Source organism: Anabrus simplex, chromosome 2, assembly GCF_040414725.1.
Source record: "Anabrus simplex isolate iqAnaSimp1 chromosome 2, ASM4041472v1, whole genome shotgun sequence".
Classification (NCBI taxonomy): Eukaryota; Metazoa; Arthropoda; class Insecta; order Orthoptera; family Tettigoniidae; genus Anabrus; species Anabrus simplex.
Window position 1 is genome coordinate 114,334,782 of NC_090266.1, and position 24,926 is coordinate 114,359,707.

Consider the following 24,926-nt stretch of genomic DNA (forward strand, 5'->3'; position numbering starts at 1 on the left):
CTGAACATTCAGTTTTGCCTTGGCGAAATTATATTTCTGACCGTTACCTTATCAAAAATATCTGGCAGGTAATGGAACCAAGAGGGTAAAAGTAGTTGATTGAATGAAAAGTGAACTTAATGTAAAAATTTTAAACAATTTGGTGTAATAATCCTCAAATAAAGGAAACTGAAAAACTGTACTGAGAGCATGAAAAGCATTATTAGGCTATGTCTATTTCAGTTTTTTTTAATTTATGAATATTGTGTAAGGCATAACAAAATTAAAAAATTTCTTAAATGTGTCCAGGATAGAAGAAAGTTATTAAGAATTTGTATATTTAGAGTATAGCATGATGATTACAAAAGTTTGGCCATCCATTATAGTTAACAGGATCATCTAGTACAAAAACGACTTAACTCCTGTTGTTCGTTTATGAGATATATACCTGTGTGTGGTTTTAAGTTAAATATTCATGGTAATATTAATATTGTGCTGTACATAATGTGACTTTTTTGTTTAGTATTTGTACATGAAAAAAAAGGAAAAAAGGAGAGAAAAAGTTTGCATTAGAGGAATCAGAGTAACATACAGTATAAGTAAGAGATGGGTTGATTCAAAGAATTTACAATATCCTGGTAAGTTAAAATAAATTATTTGTTTAAGTCTTGAAGCACTGGGTAGCATCCGGATCATATATTAGAAACAGTAAATTTTGACATGGATGAATATAAAGAGAGATGTTCTTGCTATTAAACTTGAGTCAATCAATCAATCAATCAATCAATCAATCAATCTATCTATCTATCTATCTATCTATCTATCTATCTATCTATCTATCTATCAGTTGTTAAATAAATAAATAAATAAATAAATAAATAAATAAATTAAATAAATAAACAAATAAACAAATAAATAGATCAATCAATCAATCAATTGATAACCCGCATTTAGGGCTGTCAGGCAGGCGGCAGATTTCTTATACATTTTTACCTAGATTTCATTAAATATTTTTGAAGAATTTTAATATTATTGAATATTTTACTTAATAAATTATTCCAATCCTTTAATCATGAACCTATGAATTAATATTTGCCCCAGTTATTCCTACTTTATACGGTATTCATATTATGATATTTCCTGGTTTTGAAATCCCCCGTGAAAATTATTCGTCTACTAACATTATTCTATGTCATGTCTGCACTGAAAGCTCAGAACATGCGACTTATTGTATACTATAAATTTTATTTCTGGGTCAGTATTGATAGGATATTAATTGATAAAGATAATATTGTTCAACAAATACCCTGAGTATCCACCTATTCAAAACAAGTTGTAATTTCATAAGTTACGTATGTTTTATTTTGTTAATATTGAAACACGTGACATGTTTCGTCTCGTCTTTGAGACGTCCTCAGCTGTAAAAGGAAAAGTGTTAATATAATACTAGACTGGCCATTAAAAATTTTCTTATTATATGTTTCATAACTGATTTTAATCTTCCTTGTAGAGTTTCTCACTGTGGAAAATGTCCTTCTTGCAAACTAGCACCTTAAAAACAAAGTTAAGTATATGTACTCATACACATTTTAATCTAAAATGCTTATTCAAACACACTTATTTTGTCTGGTTAAAACTGGCCATAAGTTTACGTAAGGTCTGTCATTTTCTTATATACAGCTCTCCAAAAATTTGGTGAATGCACAACTGATTTTTTGCGGTGATCATTTTTTGCAAGATGGAGGGAAGAGAGGACATCTCAAAGTGAGTTTTCAACCAACAAGTACATAGTATACTATTATATAAGAATCTGAGTAGATTATGGTGTTCAAATTTTATAAATGTGTGGAAGCAGAAGAAAAAGAAGAATTTTGGAAAACCAAATAGTACGTTTATTATCAGAAAAGAAAGAGACTCGACACTCTCTTCCTCCACACAGCTTCCCCTCAAGTAACTTCACCGGCCCTCTTGGTCGAGGTGAACAGCAGGTGCTAGTAAGTGAGTAGGTTTTTTCCACAGTGAAAAAAATCTCTAAAAGGAAGAATAATAGCAAATATTAAATGTATAATAAGAGCACTCTCAATGGCCAGTCTAGTATTATATTTTAATCTTAATGATATTTTTCCCTTGTTGTACAGCTGAAGATGTCTCAAAAACAAGACGAAACATGTCCCATGTTTTAATATAGAGAAAATAAAAATAAAACAAATGTAATCTATAAGATTGTAAGTAGTATTGAACCTGTGTAACCTCATGGTATATGTTAAACAGTAACTATGACTTAGTCAAGCATCTCATCTCCTTTCTCCCAAGTCTACCAAGCCCAAACTTTGCAACATCTTTGTAACACTACTCGTCGGTCGGGAACTATGCAGATTAAATTGTGCCTCTTTTCTATGGGCCTTTTCCGGTTCTCATATCATTTATTCCTGGTGTGGGGCCCCTTCAATGGAAACATAATCCAATTGGGGTCTTACCAGAGACTCACGCATCCTCTGAATTATATCCATACTACAACCCCAAAATACCCTCAAATCAATGTGAAGGCATCTATAAGGGGTTTTTGAGATATTTTGGTATATATTCTTAATTATTAAGAGTCGGCATAAACACAGGCTATATTTGTTCTGGTTTTTACATCCAAAGAGTATATAGGTAGCACAGTCAACAGAGTAAGCAAAGTTCTCACACTATTATTTCTTTGGCCTTAAGCATAGCTACATAAAGGAATCGATATCAAAAAACATAACAAAATTAAATATCTTCACTTACATAGAAATAACCTAATACTTACATGTTATTATTTACATAAATTTGTATCCCTTGTCCACAATATCCCCCATCACTCTCCCTCCCCCCCCCCCCCCCCCAGTGTTGATTTCACACCTCAATGTCTGCAAAGCGCACAGGAAGTTTAATAGCACGTCCTGATCTGGTAATATTTTGTGGTATTGGATTGCACTTAATTTTGACCGACATTAATGGTTGTGGGTCGGCCAGTTCACTATCACAGCCCTTCAAGCTACACACCGGTTTGAGCTTATCTTATTATCAGTGTGAAAAATTTTGGAGTGTGCTGAATGACTTTATATGGATCTTCATAAGTTTGTGTGAGCCCAGTATTGATTCTGTTGAGTCTCACTAACACGTAGTCGATATTATGGATGAATGGTTTTCCTCGATTTTTGTGATGACAGCTGGCTTGGGGATATTCATTTGCTTCATAAGGATAGTGACAAATGTTGGGAAGTCTAAATATGTCTTGAGGTTAGGAGACTCAAAGAAATTGCCTGTTAGCCTTAGAGTCATGCGTAAACCGTTTCTGAGACTGTTGAGTTAGCCTCTATTTGAAGAACAAAATGAAGTCCCATTAGGATAGTTGGAGGTACATGAGTCCACTTTGTTGAAGAGTGGGCACGTTGCAGGTTATAAACTTCATTTTCCTTGTCCGTATTTAAGATCTACTTGTGATACAATTCCTTTAGTTTTGTCAATTGCCACCTTTTCAATACAATAAAAATATAGTACAAACTTACATATGTTTATATGGTACATGTTTCGCTCCTTTTCGTGAGCATCATGAGCCAAACTATCATTAATCTAAGATTGTATAAGATCATAAAACAATTCTTTTGGTTCAAGATTGTTCCTATAAAACTAATTGATAATCTTATAACATTTTAAAAGTCACATAACAATAAAACTATGTATTAAGCTAACACTTTTGGTCTAAAATCTTCTTCAGTCTAACATTTTATTGCCGAAACTATCTGGTGAAACATCTTTTAAAATTGTTTAAAAATAAGAATAAAATAAAAAACTTTTGAGATCTGGCTAGTTGAGAGGATTCCTGTTGCTTAACTTGTATAATTGTCATTAAAACTTCATAACTGTATTGAATATTTTCTGCAGTTGATAATTGTCATTATGGTCGATAGACTTGTTCTCATTGCTGGAGTAACATTTATAAAATGTATTGGTATTAATTTATATTATCAATGGGGTAAAACTGTTCGTTAACAAACTTGTTGATGAAACACTTTCTGATGTGATATTGGATTTAAAATGTTCTCGAACATTCCATAATGGCTCGTTGGTATATCTGTAATGAAAGATAAAAATTATATGTTTATGGTTTTGATCGTATTTCTGTATAACATCTTAGTGGAAGAATTATCACTTACTTACTTTCCTTTCTCTTGAGAACTACTTGTTGTCCTGTTTGCACTTCTTGTGTTGTATGAGTGAGTGTGGATAAGTTTACGTTTTGGCAGGGAGGGGGAAGGGGAAGTTAAGGTAGGACGCATATTGATAGCTGCAGTAGACTGTGGAGGGGATAGTCTAGGAGAAGTGAGGGGAGGAGTTGACTTTGTTTGTGTCAATAAGCCATTAACTTTTATCGGATTAAAATGTTTATAGAATTTATTTATATCTGATTTGAGTATTTGTGTTAGTTCCGGTAATTGTAGTAAGATGGGATTCTTTATTTCTATTTCGTCATTTAGGTTTTTATTTTTATTGTATTGTTGATCTAAATGAATGTATATGTTTTCCAATTCCGTCATTTCTTTTCCTTTTTCTACTTTTCTTAAGATTTTTAAATCCCTTTCGATAGTTGTAAAACTGTGTCCAGTTTCTTGCATGTGTGTACTCATTGCAGAATGTTTCCTGTGTTTGGCTGCATTTACATGTTCGAGATATCTTATTATAAAGCTTCGGCCAGTCTGGCGAACGTATGAAAAATTGCACTCTGCGCACGTGAGCCTATATATTCCAGATCCTTGATATTGATTACTATTTATATTAACTTTATTGTGGTTGAAGAAAATGTTTCAGTTCGTGTTTTGGGTCTTGAAGGCAATGTTAATATTTTGTTTTTTCATGGTATTAGTGATTTGATATATAGCTGGGTTAGTAAATGTGAAAGTTCCAAATTTGAATTTTTTATTTTTATCTGGTACAAGATTAGTGGCCAATTTTATTTTCACCTTATTAATGATTTTGTTAATCATTTCTATTTTGTAACCGTTATTGAGTGCTAGATCTCTTATAAGATCAAGTTCTTTCTTTAAACTCTTGTTTGTTAGTGGAATTTTTAGGGCTCTGTAAAACAAACTCAAAAATGCTGCCTGTTTGTGAGAGTTGGGGTAGAGTGAGTCATTTTTGATCGTTACTGGAGTAAACGTCGGTTTTCTATAAATCTGGAAGTCAAATTTGTTTCCTGCTCACTTTACATTTATATCTAGGAAACTTAATGAATTGTTCCTTTCATCTTCCTTAGTGAATTTTATATTACTGTCTAATTTATTTAAAAAATCCAAAATATTATCACTATTGCTCAGTTTACTGTCTATTATAACAAACGTGCCATCCACGTATCTCAGCCAAAGGTTTAGTCCATCTATGTTATTTAAAATTTTAACAAGTTCTAAATGATCCATATAAATGTTAGCTAGTATACCTGATGCAGGATCACCCATTCCTAAGCACATTTGCTGATATATCTTTTGATTAAATGTGAAGTAATTATTATTTAAAGTAAATCTTAATACATTTATGAATTCTTCTATTTCACACTTACTTAATTGACTATGATTGAATAAATTTATTTTGATTATATTAATGGTTTCGTTGATCGGTAAGCAAGGGTACATGTAAGTTATATCATATCAACACATTTTATGATGTGGTGTCAGTTCAAATTTATTTAGTTTATCACAGAATTCTATTGAATTATTAATTGTAGAATTATTGTAAAATTTATAGTGCTTTTTTTTAAATGACGTATAAATTTAGAGGTCTTATATGTTGGGCTATTCATGCAGTTGATTATAGGTCGCATAGGTATGTTAGCTTTATGGATTTTGGGCATGGCTCTGGCTGACGGTATCCTGGGATTCATATTTATCAGCTCCTGACATTCTAGATCATTGAAGAGAAGAGACGAATTTTAAAGTAATTTCTTTAGGTTCCGTTGAATTTTGATTGTAGGATCTTTCTGTATTATCGAATAGGCTCCATTTGAGAAAAATTCTTCTGTTTTCTTAATGTAATCTTGCTTATTTAAAATAACTGTAGTTTCTCCTTTATCAGCTTTGGTTACTATTATGTTGCTTTCATTGATTTTAGTTTTTAATTCTTTGATTTGTTTAGTGAGGTCGGGATTTAAGTTGTTATTTATTTCTTTTACTAAGGTTGGAAGTTTCTTTTTAACTTCGAATCTTGAATCACTTTGCGATTCTAAAGGCAATTTCCCTATATTAGAATCTAGTTCAGCTACAGTGGTTATTACGTCTTCTATTTGATGATGGTTAGGCCAATTAAATTTTGATCCTTTATTTAGTACTGTAAGCTCATTTCACTATCCGTGAAGGTGACATCTGATAAATTTACGGTGGTTGGGGTGTTTTTAAGGTCTGAGTTGGTTTGTTTTATTCCTGTATTATGTTTTTCGGATTTTGTTTTGTTCTCTATTAAATGTGATATTTTGTTTTCTATAGTTCTTTGTTTCTTCTCTAATATACCAACGAGTTTCTCATTAGTAAATTATTGTACCGATTGCCATTCTAACGGGGTTAGAAGGTCAGAGATTTCTAAATGTGTACGATAAAGTTGTAAGTTTAAAAACGAATTTTTTCTGTAATGTGTTTTTATCTCGTTCTTTAGCCAGATTTCATTTACTTTGTTTTGAGTGTCTACTAAATTTGGCATAGATACGTTTCGTCTTTGTACAGATTTCAAAAACTGTGGTACTAGTTTGAATTTCAAACATTCTTTTAAAAAATATATGTCTTTAGCGATCCTCCCAATCTTAACCTTAAGTTTAATGAATCGGTTTTTAACCTTATTATTAGCCTGGTTGGCCATTACATTGCAGGTTATAAACTTCATTTTCCTTGTCCGTATTGAAGATCTACTTGTGATACAATTCCTTTAGTTTTGTCAATTGCCACCTTTTCAATACAATAAAAATACAGTACAAACTTACATATGTTTATATGGTACATGTTTCGCTCCTTTTCGTGAGCATCATCAGCCAAACTATCATTAATCAAAGATTGTATAAGATCATACACAATTCTTTTGGTTCACGATTGTTCCTATAAAACTAATTGATAATCTTATAACATTTTAAAAGTCACATAACAATAAAAACTATATCCTAAGCTAACACTTTTTGTCTAAAATCTTCTTCAGTCTAACATTTTATTGCCGAAACTCATCTGGTGAAACATCTTTTAAAATTGTTTAAAAAATAAGAATAAAGTAAAAAAAAATTTGAGATCTGGCTAGTTGAGTGGATTCCTGTTGCTTAACTTGTATAATTGTCATTAAATTTTCATAACTGTATTGAATATTTTCTGCAGTTGATAATTGTCATTATGGTCGATAGACTTGTTCTCGTTGCTGGAGTAACATTTATAAAATGTATTGGTATTAATTTATATTATCAATGGGGTAAAATTGTTCGTGAACAAACTTGTTGATGAAACACTTTCTGATGTGATATTGGATTTAAAATATTCTCGAACGTTCCGTAATGGCTCGTTGGTATATCTGTAATGAAAGATAAAAATTATATGTTTATGGTTTTGATTGTATTTCTGTATAACATCTTATTGGAAGAATTATCACTTACTTTCCTTTCTACTGCGTAATTGTTTGGTGTTACTCCTAGCCTCTTGAGAACTACTTGTTGTCCTGTTTGCACTTCTTGTGTTGCAACCACATCATAAAATGGGTTCATATGATATAACTAACATGTACCCTTGCATACCGATCAACGAAACCATTAATATAATCAAAATAAATTTATTCAATCATAGTCAATTAAGTAAGTGTGAAATAGAAGAATTCATAAATGTATTAAGATTTACTTTAAATAATAATTACTTCACATTTAATCAAAAGATATATCAGCAAATGTGCTTAGGAATGGGTGATCCTGCATCAGGTATACTAGCTAACATTTATATGGATCATTTAGAACATGTGAAAATTTTAAATAACATAGATGGACTAAACCTTTGGCTGAGATACGTGGATGACACGTTTGTTATAATAGACAGTAAACTGAACAATAGTGATAATATTTTGGATTTTTTAAACAAATTAGACAGTAATATAAAATTCACTAAGGAAGATGAAAGGAACAATTCATTAAGTTTCCTAGATATAAATGTAAAGAGAGCAGGAAACAAATTTGACTTCCAGATTTATAGAAAACCGACGTTTACTCCAGTAACGATCAAAAATGACTCACTCCACCCCAACTCTCACAAACAGGCAGCATTTTTGAGTTTGTTTTACAGAGCCCTAAAAATTCCACTAACAAACAAGAGTTTAAAGAAAGAACTTGATCTTATAAGAGATCTAGCACTCAATAACGGTTACAAAATAGAAATGATTAACAAAATCATTAATAAGGTGAAAATAAAATTGGCCACTAATCTTGTACCAGATAAAAATAAAAAATCCAAATTTGCAACTTTCACATCTACTAACCCAGCTGTATACCAAATCACTAATACCATAAAAAAATATTAACATTGCCTTCAAGACCAAAAACACGAACCGAAACATTTTCTTCAACCACAATAAAGTTAATATAAATAGTAATCAATATCAAGGATCTGGAATATATAGGCTCACGAGCGCAGAGTGCAATTTTTCATACGTTCGCCAGACTGGCCGAAGCTTTATAATAAGATATCTCGAACATGTAAATGCAGCCAAACACAGGAAACTTTCTGCAATGAGTACACACATGCAAGAAACTGGACACAGTTTTACAACTATTGAAAGGGATTTAAAAATCTTAAGAAAAGTAGAAAAAGAAAAAGAAATGAATGAATTGGAAAACATATACATTCATTTAGATCAACAATACAATAAAAATAAAAACCTAAATGACGAAATAGAAATAAAGAATCCCATCTTACTACAATTACCGGAACTAATACAAATACTCAAATCAGATATAAATAAATTCTATAAACATTTTAATCCAATAAAAGTTAATGGCATATTGACACAAACAAACTCAACTCCTCCCCTCACTTCTCCTAGACTATATCCTCCAAAGTTTACTGCAGCTATCAATACGCCGCCTACCTTAACTTCCCCTTCCACCTCTCCGACATAATGTAAACTCATCCACACTCACTCATACAACACAAGAAGTGCAAACAGGACAACAAGTAGTTCTCAAGAGGCTAGGAGTAACACCAAACAATTATGCAGTAGAAAGGAAAGTAAGTGACAATTCTTCCAATAAGATGTTATACAGAAATACAATCAAAACTATAAACATATAATTTTTATCTCTCATTACAGATATACCAACGAGCCATTATGGAACGTTCGAGAACATTTTAAATCCAATATCACATCAGAAAGTGTTTCATCAACAAGTTTGTTCACGAACAATTTTACCCCATTAATAATATAAATTAATACCAATACATTTTATAAATGTTACTCCAGCAACGAGAACAAGTCTATCGACCATAATGACAATTATCAACTGCAGAAAATATTCAATACAGTTATGAAGTTTTAATGACAATTATACAAGTTTAGCAACAGGAATCCACTCAACCAGCCAGATCTCAAAAGTTTTTTATTTTATTCTTATTTTTTAAACAATTTTAAAAGATGTTTCACCAGATGAGTTTCGGCAATAAAATGTTAGACTGAAGAAGATTTTAGACCAAAAGTGTTAGCTTAAGACATAGTTTTATTGTTATGTGACTTTTAAAATGTTATAAGATTATCAATTAGTTTTATAGGAACAATCTTGAACCAAAAGAATTATTTTATGATCTTATACAATCTTAGATTGATGATAGTTTGGCTGATGATGCTCACGAAAAGGAGCGAAACATGTACCATATAAACATCATAATAAATATGTAAGTTTGTACTATATTTTTATTGTATTGAAAAGGTGGCAATTGACATAACTAAAGGAATTGTATCACGAGTGGGCACATGTCGAACATTTCAGTGTACGATGAAAACTTTCTATTGTTCTATTTTATTGTTGATGGTAGGCAGTTGTTCTTGTTAGTCAACAACCACAAATCTTGGGTAGTGTGGACGAAACAATCTTGATTGAAATTGCATTCCCCGATCTGTCACTATTTGGCATGAAGCTCCAAATCTAGTGATCCAAGAGTTGAAGAATGCTTCGGCTACTGTTTCGCCTTGGGTATTTTGGAGTTGCATTACTTCTGTCCAGTTTCTAAATCGATTTATACATGTAAGACAATGGGTGAATTCACCTGAGGATGATAAAAGGGCCAATGAGATCAATATGAACCACATGAAAATGTTGATTTACACTGGGAAAATGTGCAGTGGTTACTTTGGTATGCCCAGAGATTTTACTTTTCTGACAAGGTATACAAGCTTTTGCCCATTGTTGAATGTCTTTCCATAAGTTTGGCCAAACAAATTTAGAAGATATAAGTCTCACTGATGATTTCACACCTGGATAAGCCATGGCACGGTAATGTCAAAAGATTGAAAATCTGAATTGCTTGGGCACATATGGCTGAATATTTTCTGTTGACACATCACACCAGAGACTTAAACTTAAGTGGTCAGAACTTAATTGGTGTTTCTGAAGCTCTTCACCTCGTCTCTGTAAAATCACCATTTTTTTTCATAATGCATTGAAACTAACTCTTCCATTCATGACAAATGTTCAACCACAACATTTTATGTAGTGAAGATAACTCAGTTGAATTGCTGATGACTTCCCATTCTTCTGGTTGAAAACAAATGTTAATGCTGTACAGACAGCAAATGTTCTTCCTGTCAATAGGTAAGAAGTTCCCAATCATAGGTAGAATAATTCTTCTGAGCACTGGATTCTATTCAATAGGTTTCCAGTATCAATTCTTTCAATGTTCTAGTGCTGCTCCTGCTACAAATGTAATGCACCAATGAACAATGTGATTTCATGATCCATGCTTGGGAGCGTTAGGAGGGCTGCCTGTGCAAGGCACTTCTTACAGTTCTCAAACTGCTGGGTTGCTTCTGGAGTCCAATTGATTTTCTTGGTCCCTTTTAAGAACTCATTCAAAAGAGCTTGATTTCTAGCAGCAGATTCCAAATATCAATAATAAAAACTAATAGTGCAAAGGAATGATCACAGTTGTTGCACTGTTACTGGATGTTTTATATTAAAAATAGTGGCTACTCTTTCAGGGTCTGGTTCAGTTCCTTCCGGTATAATAAGGTACCCCATGCAGGTGACTTCTTTTACTCCAAATACCAATTTTCCAATGTTGATTTTGAGGCCATATTTATGGAATCACTCAAATGTTCGATGTGTTCCTCTTCTGAAGTAGATGCTATTAATATGTCATCTAATTATGCATACGGAAATAAAGTCCCCACAATACTTCATTAATTTCCATATTTTGTTGCATATGAAACCTCTGTTAATTATTAGAACATTCTAATCATTGATAGTAGTGGTAATGGACTGTAACTCAGAAGATATTGGGTTTGAGACCAGTGTTTATGGGACCTTACTTCCTACATTCGCTGCCAGCTGCCTCATCTCTAAATATTGGAACCTTTTTCAAGGATACCTGTATACACTCGTATACACTCCCCTGTTCAGTAATAATTCCCAGAATATCATTCCTAGAACCTGCTACTGCCTTACAGTGTCTTTAAATATCCTCTTACTGCTCCCCAAAATTTGGATGGCTGGCAATCATGTTTGCCATTATGGTATCATCATATGAATGTTTTTGCTTTACTCAATTTCCTAGTAAGCACCTTACATCTCTCCTTACTCATGAACCATTCCTAACACTCTTTCTTTTTATTCTGCACTTCCTTCTTAATTTTGTTTATTTCTCTGTCATAATATAATGTGTCCTTACCATTTTCAAAGCTACATACCTGTTTTCATAATCCTCAACAACTGCTTTAATTACATACCTTTGGCTGTTTATATTCCTATTTTCAATTTGAAATTGATCATATTTGCATTATAAGGGTTTCCCCAAGCCTCTCTTATCAGCAAAATGGTATTGCCTAATAGTCCTATGTTTACTACATTCTTTTCTATCACATTTAATTTTAAGTATTACAATGATAACTTATATCATTTATCACTCCATTTTCCCTTTAGAGGTCATCAGCATCATCTATAGCACATCTAGGATATTTTTCCCTCCAGAGGTTTCCTTCCATTTTTAATTCAGTTATACTTCACACATTAATTTTTCAACATTTGATGGTCATGCTTTATGTTGTTTGCTTCTCTTTATCAGTTAATATTTGATAAGTTGAGATTACCTGTTACAATTATGATCCTTTATGTTTCGTTCCCTGTATGGCTGATTCCCTTATCAAGTAATTTCTTGCTGGTGTCAGCACCAGGCTTGCAAGGTCTGTACAGTTTAAATCTGACAATTTTATGTCATCCTTACTTGAGCCAGTGCTTCCTATACTATCATCAACACTACCCAGTTGACCCAGCTTCCCAGAATTTCCCACAATGTACCTCCTTATATCTCTTCTAAAGAACCCCTGTACCTTGCTTGCTCTATACAACCCATTAGAATGGATTTGGGTTCAAGCCAAGGATTAAGTAGGCAACTGCATTGGCACTTTTAAAATAGCAGCTGCTGACAACTAGCGGCATGATTCCATTGACAGAGTGACTGTAGGGAACTGGACGAAATATGTCTGACACCCAGGAGCCTCACAAGGAGAATCCTTACACTGACAAAATCCTTTTATGTGTTAGTGTAATACTAAAACAGAAATAATATTAAGTCCTTCAGATACCGTTCCCTTTTGTGATCACTGCCAGATGTTCTCTCTTGTAACATTGTCGTATGCCTTTATAATAATATCCACAAATACCATGATCAAGTTCTTGCCTTCTCTCACTACATTATAATCAAATATCATCTTCTCTTGGGTGATACGAGTTATTAAATTTCACATGGCATGGTTTTGCATTGTTTGAAATCATATTATAATTAATATCATGTAATAAAAATAAATTTATTAACTGAAATCTTTACATATCAGCACCAGGATTTTTCAAAATGTATCTCTTGAATTTTGATAGCGCTTGATAATTCTCTCTCCCATGACATTTACATAAAGTTATATCTGCTTCAGGCATTACATAAATTTCAGAAAATAATTAGACTCGCAAACTGCTTCTAGACTACATTTATCGCTTATAAGAAACTTTCTTTTGTTCTAAATTAATAAGAAATTTCCCAGTTGTATGTGAAATGAACTCTAGGATCTTGATATGCCATGGATATGTGACTAATGTCTATGATTTTTTAATACTATTAGGTTATAAGTGTAATGACAAACTTGTTTCATGATAATTCTAGAGCAAGATCTTGCCAACCATTTCTGGACATCTCGTAATAATGTCAATTAGTTAGTAACCAAAGTCATCCAGACTGTAGCCAGAAACAAAATGTATTGAGTTGTGAGGAGTTGATCTTGGTCACTTGCAATTGTCATTGTTATTGATGTTAAGTACCCAGTTATATCGTTACTGTGAGAGCAGATCGATCATTTAGCTCAACAGGTTATTTTGTGTGAGATATGCTGAGTTCAGTCAGTCAGTCAGTATGTCAGTCAGACATTCGTAGTTCCAGTTAGTGTTTTGAGAGTTCAGTTTATGTGAGTCATAACAGTTTAGTTGTTTCAATGCATTCACTGGATCAGTTGTGAATTATTGTGCACATATTTCTACGCGTGAAGTGAAAATACATATAAGTAGTCAATGATAGTAGAGGTTTTTAATTACTACATTGATGCATGTATATCATGTTCTGCCATTATATCTGCAACATGGGGGAAGATTGTTATTTGAATTGGACAATGCTTGCTCACATACTGATTAAGTATCACAATGTATTTTCCACGGTGTTCATCAAATACCTCCAGGGTAACCACTCAACCCTTCCTTCAATGATTATGTGTCAATTCGGCCTGGGTGTAGTCTTTGACACTGATGATAGGCTTTGCCCTGATATACACCCGGTGGATTGTGCATGGACATACATTTGACATTTGACAAGATAATATACATCACCTACAGTTTTGCCTTATATGACAGTTATGGCTTGTTTTGTAACTATGGAAACCAACACAGAGTATGGGACCATTATTGCATTGTCCTATAAACACTACACCTTGTGCAAATTATGAAATGTAATACTGTATGGTTTACTACCACCAGTGTAACAAAAAGGAAATTGTATAATAAATGTAGCAGGTATGATTTTGAAGAAATGTATGGATATCTTAGATAATGCGAATGGGCAGATAACTATATCATGTAATAAAACATATTGAGACCAGTGGCAGTTTGTGGAGAAAGGAAGTTGCTTGGAATTTTCATAGAATGTCTTGAAAAATGTGTAGCAAAAAGGTTTCAATTAATTTAATTTATGAGGAATCCAATCAAGCTAGAAATTTTATTAGAACATATGTTGAAACAATATTATCATTAATGATTTATTATATACTGGTAATCATATTAAAATAACTATAATAACTAATTCTAGGTATGACAGCACAATATAAAATTCCTCTATCTTGTAAGTTCTCACTTTTAGGAGGGATCAGAAAACAATGGGGGTATGAGGTTGGAAAAATTATGTATCACTTAAGAGGTACTATCAGGACTTTTACATTTGAGGGGTAATGAGGGCTTTTTAATGAAGAATGTTTGAATACCTCAGTTAACCTTAGTCAAACTTCTAGAAGAAGTTCCCTCGTTTATCTTAGGAGGTGGCGTAACATAATAATGATATTTTGTGCTTGCTTTGAAGAATGGAAGGAACATTTTAAAATAAGCATAAGAAAAAATCAACTAAACATGAAAGATTGACTGATATATTGGTAATTTTTTGTACTATAATTTGCTGATGATTCTTGTTGTTTAAAGGGGCGTAACATCTGAGGTCACCAGCCCATACTGTACTTTAAAGTATTCTAGATGCTACTATCCTCTACCTTTATGAAATGATAACTATACCAAAGCAGTTTTCATACATTATTTTGCAGAAAATTTAAGTTCATTTATTCTCATTGATTTTAAAATAATTTTTACCTTGTTCATCTTCTAACGTGTGACACAACCTTCATACTTGCTATTATATCCTGACAATAGCATGTCTAAAATCTTCTGTGAAAGAATTTTTCAAAGGGTATGCATTTTTGGATCTTTGGAAGGATGTCGTCATTAAATTTCTTTGTACTAACTTGAAATACTAACAGAACTGAGACCAAACTCCCTACTGTCAAACTTCAAGATCAATGATGGCAGAAAATGCACAGCTGTATGACCATTTAGCAGGAAACAGTTTATAGTTTCTTAGCTACATAAATATCTATGTTGCTAAGTCATCAGACTTGTACATATTTAATTTTTTTTTAATTTTATTAATTTAAATGAGTATCATGTATGTCTGTATCATAATTTTATATATTGCATTTACTATCATGTTTCTGTGACTTATACTTTTGTCTAGCAGTATATCATGATTGACAAGATTTCTGGCACACAGAGAGCCTATTCTAATCTTAATTATTAGTTCCAAATTATTGTATTTTGCAAAAAAAAAAAGAGAGTTTACTAATTTTTACTCTGTGTGTTATATACTGAGAAACTTAATTTAGTGATGATTGTGCATGATGCATTTGAAGTTCCAGAATGGAACCGCATTTACATAATTAAATCTTGCCTTTTAAAATCAACCAATCAATCAATCAATCAATCAATCAATCAATCAACCAATCAATCAATCTGCAGTTAGGACTGCAGCCCAGGTGGCTGATTCCTATTGCTTGTTTCAATACTTTCTTAAGTATTGAAACCTTCCCTACCTTAGAATTAGGCACTCCCTACGAGCAGCAGGATATCTCATTTTATAGTCAAAAATGTTACTACTGAACTGTGTAACATACCATTTAAAATGAGTTTCTGCCCCTGCATTGAAATACTTGAATAACAGCATGTTATTATAGGTTCTACTTTTTTGAAAATCCACAGTGATATAACAACTTAGTTAAAGAATACCACTGGCAAGGTAAAAGGCAGACTCAATTTTGGCAACATAAATCCTTCCAAGAGAGCCCTACAATACTCTCCTGTTGCCTGGAGGCCCCAAGTTCGATGCTAGGCTTGTTGAAAAATTCTAATCCTGGTCTCAGTGCTGGAATTGAGCACGTAAGATCTACTGAGAAGCTGCCTGATCCATAAAGCAAACTGTGATGGAGAAAGTAGTAATGCAGACTATGGAAAACTCAAATATGTACAGCACAGAGGACACCTGGCTGAGAAGCAGTCATCCTGACAGAGCAAAATCCTTCCATGGGTCTTAAGATCAACAATGACATTTAACATAGTAATTTGTAGATCAATACGGTTTCTTTCTAAAAGCAAGAAGACACCAGGGATTGAGTTTAACAAGTAAATAATTACTGTATACCAATCATATTCTCAAGAAGTCTGTTCCAGTATCTTACAAGGACAGACCACAGTGAACCTCTATTTGCACTGTTTAGGATTTCTTCTTTTTCTTTTGTGTATTTCCATTAATGTATGCTGATGACCACATCTATCGTTTTTAGTTTGATTGGTTGCTCTGTATAGCACACAATTGATAGTAAGTTGCCCTGTCCTTTATTTTATGTTATGTTTGCTGACATGAGTGGCTCAGATGGTTGAGGTGCTGGCCTTCTGAAACCAACCTGAAGGGTTGGATACTGTCACACACCGGTAGTATTTGAAGGTGCTCAAATACATCAGCCTCTTGTTGGTAGAATTACTGGCACATAAAAGAACTCCTGTGTGACTAAATTCTGGCTTCTCAAGGTCTCTGAAAGCTGTGAAAGTAGTCGGTGGTATATATGAAGCCAATAATATTTTGATTATCTTGCATAGACACTACATACCTCTTAGCCCTCTTCCCCATTTTTTTTTGACCTTACCTTCCATAATAAAATGCAGAAGGTAATATTTGGAAGTTCACATGATAATTCCGCTGTGAACCATGTGAAATTGCCACGGTGGGGGTCTCAAATGTCCACATGAAGTAGAAAGATCAACTGTATGTGCAGCCATATTGAAGGGATATGCAATGAGAGACCAGGCCAACCAATGGTTCATCGAATGGGGAGAAGCAGGCTTTTGGAAATTGAATGGATGGCAGTTTGGCTCATTGAGTGATATGGCCTTGTTGTAATATTTAACCTGGCTTAGCTGTGTTGATACTGTTATATATCTGAAAGCAATGGGAAACTGCAGCTGTAACTAATTTTGGAGGACATGCAGCTCTCTCTGTATGAATGAATGATGTACTGATGGAGACTTCCTCCGTGGTAAAATAATTTGGAGGTAAAAAAATCTCTCATTTGGATTTCGGGGTGGGGTTTTCACAGGAGGAGGCAAACATCAAGAAGATTAATACTGATGTTTTGTGTCTCAGGGCATGGAATTTCAGAATTTTGAATTGCTGTGGTAGGTTAGAGATTCCAGAGAGGGAAATGGGTTGGAAAAAATAAGTTGTAGTTTGTATAAGTGAAGTACATTGGCAGAAAGAGCATGATTTTTAGTCATGTAACTGTACAATTATCAACACAAAAACAAACACAGGAAATATAAGAGTTGGTTTAATATGAATAAGAAAATGGAGCAGTGGGTAATTTACTATGACCAGCTTAGTGAACAAATTATTGTCATCAAGGTAGACAGCAAGCCATTGCCCAATCAAGGTAGACAGCAAGTCATTGCACACCATAATAGTGCAGGTTCATATGCCTACTAGTTCAGCAGACCATGAAGAAATCAAAAGAATATATGAAGAGAAAGAAGACTTACTACCGAAAGTTTCCCAAAACATGTGCTCTTAAAATTAATGTGGACAATAATATTTGGGATTGTACATTTAAGTATTGACAGGGCAGATCCATTTATGAAAAAGAAACATTAAAGTATTCTGCTACAATTCACTTAGGAACTTACTGATTCAAACCTGCATAGCAGAAGTAAAAGTATCCAAACTGCAGAAGGCAATGATGATAATAACAGTGAAACTCAAACTGACCACAAATGTAGGAAATTCCATCTGTGCAATAACTTTAAGGAGGGCATATCATGTGTGGAAATCATGCTGAAAGATTGTCTGTAAGAAATGGTTAGAAAGCAGATAATGTTTGTCACCTGTTTAGAGATTTTGTAAATTGTGAACTTCGAGGGGGATATACTCCTCTCTCACACACACATGGAACTTAACCATCTGCTATTTGTAACACTGTGTATCAGCATGGTTGTTAGTGTGCATATGTTGTGTGAATTTTGATATACTCCTCCCACACACACACTGAACTTGACCATCTGCTATTTGTACCACTGTGTATCAACATGGTTGTTAGTGTGTACATGTGTGAATCGGTTTACTATTAACTATTATCTCATAGCCAATGGCCGTAGCCATGTTGAAACACCAGATCCTGTCAGATCTCTGAAGTTAAGCTACATTGGGCGTGGTCAGGGGTTGGATGGGTTGTCATGCGCTGTTGGTTGGGGGTAAGGGAATGGAGGAGCGGAAAGGAACTGGCCACCCTACCGCACGTAAACTCCAGCTCAGGAGCACCTCTGCAGAGGTTCGGACCTGCCATCGGGCAGAATAACCCTTACCTATTATCTCATAAAAACTAACAGTTAAGGCAGTGAATTTTTAACTGATTGTACCTATTGTTCATGGTGTGGGTAACTGTAGACACCTCCTAGTTCGTGAACTATGGGCAACAGCTGAGTGGCCTAGTAAGTGGTCCTGAGAGTCGGGAAATAACGTTGTTACTGAATGGGAGTGGGCACATCGGACATATTTTGAGTCTTGGCCTTCCTTCTGTTCAGGCAGCTACAACTATACAACTCACCTGTGGTCCCTAACCCGTTAGAGGAGAAGTCCTCACTTGGACTATGTGTAAGTAGGGTAGCCTCTTGCTTCATGAATTTACCGAGCTCAGAACATTTTAAACCAGCCTCGATCCTATGGGAGTAATGGAGTCCCAGTTCCACTTGACAGGCAAAGAACTCCTTGGAAACGGCTTGGCGAATGAAATGTAATTTGATGAGGAGTTATCAACATAAATGGGGCTCATGAAAGAAAGAAAGAAAGAAAGTAGAACTGGCTGAGTCAGAAAAGAGGATGCATCTTGATGGGCTAGGAGTAAGCGATATTCGGGTAAGGAGAAATAACTAGGAAGAGATAGGATATTATAAAGTGTACTTGACGGTGTTTAATAGGGAAGGGCAGAGTATGGGGTAGGGCTGTTCATCAGGAATACTATTGCACGTAACATAGTTTCTGTTAGGCATGTATACGTGCGAATGATGTGGGTAGATTTGAAAGATGGAGGAATTAGGATGAGAATTGCCTCAGTGTAGTCACTGAGAGTCAGGCTGAGGATGAAATGAACAACTTTTATGAAGCTTTGAGTGACTTCATAGTGAGGGTAAACAGCAAGGAAAGTATAGTGCTAATGGGCGATTTCAATGTGAGAGTTGGAAATAGAACTGAACGATGTGAAAGGGTGATGGTAAATGTGCAGAAGATATGGAAGCTAATAGGAATGGGAAGTGTCTGCTGGACTTCTGTGCTAGTATAGGTTTAGGAGTTTCGTGTATATTCTTCAAGCATAAGGCTCTGCTACACATGGGAGGCCAGATCCATAATAGTCTATATCTTAACCAAATTTGAATTCAGAAAATCTGTTAGGAATATATGGTATTCCAGGGATTTTTCAATGAAACAGACCACTATATGATCTGTAGTGAACTATGTGTCTCTAGGCCTAGCATAGAGAAAGTAAAATCTGTCAGCAGGTTCAGGATATAGAAAGAGGATAGGTGGCATATAGGGATGCTCTACTAGCAACAGCAATGGAATGCCTAGGAACAACTGTGTGTAAAGATGGGAAAAAGGGAATTGATTGGTGGAATGATGAAGTGAGAGCAGCTTGTAAACATAAAAAGAAAGCTCATCAGAAATGGGACCTATGGGAGTAACAGAATCCCACTCCCATTTGACAGGCGAGGGACTCCCTGGAAACAACTTGGCTAATGAAATGGAATTCGATGGGGAGCTATCAATATTAATGGGTCTTATGGAAGAAAGAAAGTAGAACTGGCTGAGTCAGCAGAAAGGATGCATCTGGATGTACTAGGAGTAAGTGATATGGGTAAGGGGAGATAATGAGGAAGTGATAGGAGATTACAAAGTTTACTTGATGGGTGTTAGAATGGGAAGGGCAGCGTATGGGGTAGAGCTGTTTATTAGGAATACCATTGTATGCAACATAGTTTCTGTTAGGCAAATAAATGAGCTAATGATGTGGATAGATTTGGCAGTTGGAGGAATTAGGACAAGAATTGTCGCAGGGTATTCACCATGTATGAGTGCAGATTAGGGTGAATTTGACAAGTTTTATGAAGCATTGTGTGACATTGTGGTCAGGGTCAACAGCAAGGATAGAATAGTGCTAATGGGCAATTTCAATGTGAGAGTTGGAAATAGAACTGAAGGATATGAAAGGGTGATTGTTAAATGTGGGGAAGATATGGAAGCTAATAGGAATGGGAAGCGTTTGCTGGACTTCTGTGCTAGTATGGGTTTAGCTGTTATGAATACATTCTTCTAGCATAAGGCTACTGACCACTACACGTGGGAGGCTAGGGGTACCAGGTCCATAATAGACTATATCTTAACCGAATTCAAATTCAGGAAATCTATTAGGAATGTATGAGTTTTCTGGGGATTTTTCGATGGTACAGACCACTAACTGATCTGTAGTGAACTAAGTATCCCAATCTGTCTGCAAACAAATAAGGGTAGAAAATTTCCAGGATGAGGAAATTGTCAGAAGTACATGGATATGAATAGTGAGAAATTACATACAGTAGACAGTAAGCAGGTTCAGGATATAGAAAGAGAATGGGTGGCATATAGAGATGCTGTAGTAGAAACAGCAAGGGAATGCCTAGGAACAACTAGTGTAAAGATGGGAAAAGGTGAACATCTTGGTGGAATGATGAAGTGAGAGCAGCTTGTAAAAGTAAAAAGAAGGATTATCAGAAATCGCTCCAAACAATGGCCGAGGCAGACAGGGATCTGTACATAGATGAAAGAAACAGAGCGAAACAAATAATTGTTGAATCCAAAAAGAAGTCGTGGGAAGATTTTGGTAATAACCTGGAAAGGCTAGGTCAAGCAGCAGAGAAAACTTTTCAGACAGTAATAAAGATTCTTAGGAAGGAAGGGAAAAAGGAAATGAACAGTGTTTTGAATAATTTAGATGAACTCATAATAGATCCGAGGAATCACTGGAGAGGTGGAAGGAATGTTTTGAACAGCTTCTCAACTTAAAAGGAAATCTTCCTGGTGGTGTTGCTAACATCCAAGCTCTTGGAGAGGAGGAAAATGGTGTTGGTGAAATTATGCTTTAGGAAGTGGAAAGGATGGTAAATAAACTCCATTTTCATAATGCAGCAGTCCGACTCGTTGGCTGAATGGTCACCGTACCGGCCTTCGGTTCAGAGGGTCCCAGGTTCGATTACTGGTCGGGTCGGGGATTTTAAACTTCATTGGTTAATTCCAATGGCCTGGGAGCTGGGTGTTTGTGCTGTTCCCAACATCCCTGCAACTCTCACACCACACTTAACACTATCCTTCACCACAAAAACACGCAGTTACCAACAGATTAGTATACCAGGCAAAGTATTCACTGGCATCTTGGGAGGGAGGGTGCGATCAGTGATTGAGAGGAAGTTGGACGAAAACCAGTGTGGTTTCAGTCCACAGAGGGGCTGTCAGGATCGGATTTTCAGTATTGTGCCAGGTCATTGAAAAAAGCTACTAGAGGAAAAGACATTTCTTTTTATGTTTCGTAGATCTAGAGAAAGCATATTACAGGTAGTGAGGGAAAAGATGTTCACCATACTGGGGGACTAGGGAATCAAGGGTAGTTTATTAAAATCAACCAAAGCATTTATGTTGACAATGGGCTGCAGTGCGAATTGAGGGTAGAATGAGTTCTTGGTTCAGGGTACTCACAGGTGTTAGACAAGGTTGTAATCTTGCACCTTTATTGTTCGTAGTTTACACGGGTCATTTGCTTAAAGGTATAAAGTGGCAGGGATGGATTCAGTTAGGTGGAAATGTAGTAAGCACTCTGGCCTATGCTGACGACTTGGTCTTAGTGGCAGATTGCGCTGTAAGCCTGCAGTCTAATATCATGCAACTTGAAAATAGATGCAATGAGTATGGTATGAAAATAAGCCTTTTGAAGACTAAATTGATGTCACTAGGTAAAAAATTCAATGGAATTCAATGTTATATTGGTGATACATAGCTAGAACACGCAGATAATTTCAAGTATTTAGGATTGTGTTCTCCCAGTGTGGTAATATACTAAGTGAGATTGAATCAAGGTGCATTAAAGCTAATGCAGTGAGCTTGTGGCTGTGATCAACATTATTCAGTAAGAAGTAAGTCAGCTTCATTACAAAACTATCTTTACATTGGTCTATTTTCAGACCAGCTTTACAGGAGCGAAAGTTGGGTGGACTCAGGATATCTTATTCATAAGTTAGAAGTAACAGACATGAATGTAGCAAGAATTATTGCTGGTACAAACAGGTGGGAACAACGGCAGGAGGGTATTCAGAATGAGGAGATAAATGCTAAGCTAGGAATGAACTCGATGGATGAAGCTGTATGCATAAACTAGCTTCTGTGGTGGGGTCGTGTGAGGAGAATGGCGGAGGATAGGTTACCGAGGAAAGTAATGGACTGTGTTATTGAGGGTAAGAGAAGAAGAGGGAGACCAAGACAACAATAGTTAGACTCAGTTTCTAATGATTTAAAGGTAAGCGGTATAGAACAAAATGGGGCCACTGTATGTATGTACCTACAATGATATATTCTCCGGTGACATTTACGTGAATGAGGAATTGTATAATACCAATATAATGCATCCGTTATGGGACATTATACATTTTCAAGTTAATTCATTCCTGTTGCCAGTGTTTTGCCCCAGTGTGCTCATTTGTGCTCATCAGTTGGTAAAGAGCACTCATACCCAGATGCATGACCATGGAGGCGACTCTGTAGCCTATTAGGAACTACCAGCAGTGCCAATGCACTATGAGAGACTTTGTTTCTTTTGCAAAAATGAAGGTTGCCAGGCTATCAGATGATATGGAAACAGATTCCTTTAGGGAACCTGAATTATTTGTCTAAAAACATTAAATTTATAATACCAATAGAATGGGTCTCTTTTTGAACATTATAAATTTTCTGGCTAACTTATTTCTGTTGCCAGTGTAGAATTCGGAAGGTGGGTTGGGGCAGTTTGATTAGGTGAAGGAGTAGGCAGCAGGGTTTCTGAGTTTTTGGCTTAGTGCTTTATTTATTTTTCAACACCTTTTAGAATATTTGAATATATACAATTTGAATATATGCAGTGTTGTTTGAGCTTTCGTTTGGATACAATTGTGATTGTGATTGAATTATTCTAAAGACTGAATTTGGTGATTCATTACAATTATATCACTTATTTATATTAGTGGTTAATTCCATTTACAGAGTTTGCGTAGTGTTCATGGTGAATAAGTTTGAGTGGTGTCTTTAAAAGGAGGAAAGATCACAGTATGAAGTTGGAATTCAAGAGGATGAATTGGGACAAACATTCATTTATAGGAAGGGGAGTTAGGGATTGGAATAACTTACCAAGGGAGATGTTCAATAAATTTCCAATTTCTTTGAAATAATTTAAGAAAATGTTAGGTAAACAACAGATAGGGAATCTCCCACCTGAACAACTGCCCTAAATGCAGATCAGTATTAACTTATTGATTTGTATTACAATGTGGGGTTGTGATTTTGTTCCTGACTGACAGTTATGAGTGGGGAGGGCGTTACCGGGTGGTCAGCTGGGTGTTTGATTGCATGTGCTGCGGCTTGGTTTGGGGTTGGGGGATGACGTGTTGGTTGGGGTAACTGGGGGATAGGATTATCAAAACAGTTCTCATCCCTTTTTATCCACCATATCTTATCACTTCTCTTTGGGCCCCAGCCGGGTGTGGGAGTGGAGAGACCTGTAAAGATGGAAGCATGTAATTTTGAAGTGGTGTGAGTAGGGAGGTGGTCCACGGAATGGTTAGTTTAGGAAAATGTGGTCACTGTCAAGGGCTCGGTGGTGGGAACTGGGGTAGGACTGTGTGGTGTTCTATGGGGAGGAGGGGGTGATATAGGTTTCGGTTGGATTTGGCGATGGCTGCCCAGGTGATTAACCATAGGTTATCTGGCGTAAAGCAAAGGATTTGTAGGTGTATAGTAGAAGGATAGGTATAAGACACTGCCATCTCCCAGCTTGGTGGTGCACTAGTCAGGCTCAGGTTACCATCTTTCTTTTGAGGTATTGGAAGTGGGGACGGAAGGTTAAATGCCTGTCGAATAGGATGCCTAGATATTTGAGGGTGAAATGTGTTACATTGAAGGGGGTTGCGGATCCGGTGTTGAAGATGGTCGGGATTGCAGAAAATACTGTGTTTATAATGTTTGCAGCAGAAGAGGATGGACTGGGTAGTGTCTGATATTGGCTTAAGGTGCCACCGGTCTCACCAGGAGTGGAAATTGTTGAGGCAGGATTGGATGGATTGGTGTACGGCTTGGGCTGACTTTAGGGGATCTAGGACGGTGGTGTGATCGGCAAATTGTAGGAGATGGATTTGGGGATATCGGCAATGAGGAGGACGAACAGGAGCTGTGCAGAGGGGTCCTGTCACAATCTCTGGTTAGTCAACATCCTAGGGTAGGGGGTGGGAATGAAACAGGTGATAGGGGTCTGGACAATGTAGAGAAAGG